The sequence below is a fragment of the Myotis lucifugus genome, unplaced genomic scaffold (assembly GCF_000147115.1).
Source record: "Myotis lucifugus unplaced genomic scaffold, Myoluc2.0 scaffold_36, whole genome shotgun sequence".
In the NCBI taxonomy this organism is placed as follows: Eukaryota; Metazoa; Chordata; class Mammalia; order Chiroptera; family Vespertilionidae; genus Myotis; species Myotis lucifugus.
The window spans coordinates 4,598,127-4,600,057 of record NW_005871084.1 but is presented as its reverse complement, the minus strand read 5'-3'; the positions used below and the strand labels follow the sequence as shown (position 1 = coordinate 4,600,057).

The following is a 1,931-nucleotide window of genomic DNA, read 5'->3' as shown; positions in this document are numbered from 1 at the left end:
TTTAGTCCCCCCTTTCCGGGCGGGCATTCCTAAGCGAGGGGCGCAAGCTGGCCCTCTTCCATGGGCAGCTGGGAGGGAGGCGGCCCCCCCTGGGGCAAAGCGAGAGCGAAGCCCCAGCCTAGCGCTCCAAGCGAGTCTCCCTACCCCCGCGTGCCCAGCTCCGGGCTTGCCAGTGCGCGCTTCCTCCTTTACCCCGCTGCGCCCCAGCTTCCTTCTCCCAGAGAGCAGTTCCTCAGTCCAGACATCCCTTCACGTCCCCTTCCTCCCAAAGTCCGAGGAAGTCCGATTCCCACCTGCCCGCAGACTCGCTGCGGAGGCGAGTATTTGCGGGGAGAGCGCGTCAGGGAGCAGGACCCCGCGCAGAGCCTGGGATCGACTTCCCCCGAGAGACTGGGTTCCAGCGCCCGGAGCCTGGGGACAGACGCAGGGGCCTGACCCGAGCTCTCCGCTTTACCTGGCACGGCCGGCGACTCTCCGAGGACGTTCGGTCCAGGCTCCTCCAGGGCGGGCGTCCAGCTCACATTGCTGCCAACCCCACAGAGCGACCGGTGTCCTGCTGGGTCCCTTTGCCCCCCGCTCACGGCTCTGCCCCCGTCCCCCCACCCCCACCCCCCTGTCCCCTCCGTCAGAAGTGTCACAGCTTTTCTGCCTCCGGATCTTTTGCAAAGTCTCCGCGTGGTCACCAGGAGTTGGGCGGCAATGCCAGGCGCGCTTACTCCGCGGATGCCCTGCCCCTGCCTTCCCTTGGCCCCCTGCACTGGACCCCCGCCAGGGAGAAGACCTCTTATTTGTGGTCACCGTCCCCTGAGCGTGGTGCGCAAACCGCTTCCACTCCCTCGCGCCTTCACTAGCCGGAGTGGCTGCCGCCTGCCTGTGCCGCGGGTCCTCATTTCCCTTCTCATGAATATTCTGACAGAGGCTAATGCCGGTGAAAATTGAATTAGCCAATTGGTGCCAGGAATGTGCGCTCCGCTCCTTCCTTCTGAGGAGCTGTCAGAACACCACCAGAGGAAAGCAATTAGCCTCCGATTGGCACCCAGTGGTTTAGACCAGTGAGGGGCAAAATGGGTTAATTCTTTAAATGCAGTTTAGATGCGTATTTAAACTCTTCTATTGGCTGAGAGAGTGAGGAAATGTTAAGAGGAAAAGAGGAAATAGGGTAGGCAGACTGGGGTGGGGGGGAGGGGGGAATGGCATATCTACATCCAAACCCCATTGAAATAGAAGTTGAAGTGACTTATTCTGCATAGATTCTAGATTCTGGAAGAGGCAGTTGATAACAGAAAAAGATAGGCAAACAGGATTAGAAAAGAGGTGAATAGCATCCTAGGTTTAACCTTGACCTTGAGGGTGCAGAGGATGCTAATTTTCAAGAGGAGGGGTGAGGAGAGATCACAGAGGGAGAAGAGAACTTCAATCATTGATCTACCAGTGAGGAGAGGGTCAATGGGGGAACATCTGTCATACTTTCAACAATAAAGATAAATTTTAAAAAAGGATTTATCCAAATGCTCATATTTCCTTCCATTATCATCATAACAAAACCATAGAGTTTTAAGCCTTTGGATGAAGTAGGGTTGGAGCAGAGGTACCTGAAAAGGCAGAAGTTTCAGAGGAGGAGGCTGAGACTGCCTTGGTGAAGAGCACTTCCCAGTTCACACAATAACTATGACAGAGCCATTCTAGGAGGCGATTCCAACTATAGACCAATCTTCAATATTCTAGGGTCAAATAGGCAAGGTAAACAGGAGGGACAATCTCTCTCTTGTCTCCTGCCCTACAATGTCAACTTCTTCAGTTACTGATTACATCTTGGCTTTAGCCAGTTGGTAGAGAGGAACTCTGCCCAGTTCTGCATCCACTTCTCCCTTTATAATCTTTACATGTGGTGCTTTTAGGATTTCCTCTCCTATCACTGATTTTCTAAATAC

General features: G+C 54.2%; 1 protein-coding gene across 1 annotated transcript in view; it reads right to left on the bottom strand.

Annotated features, from left to right (window-relative positions):
* CDH20 (cadherin 20) overlaps positions 1–705 on the bottom strand; it is a 199,324-nt gene extending 198,619 nt beyond the window's left edge. The window contains exon 1 of the mRNA XM_014454426.2: positions 455–705. The gene's annotated coding sequence lies outside the window, so the exon portion shown is untranslated. The remainder of the gene's footprint in view (positions 1–454) is intronic.
* Positions 706–1,931: the final 1,226 nt, after the last annotated feature.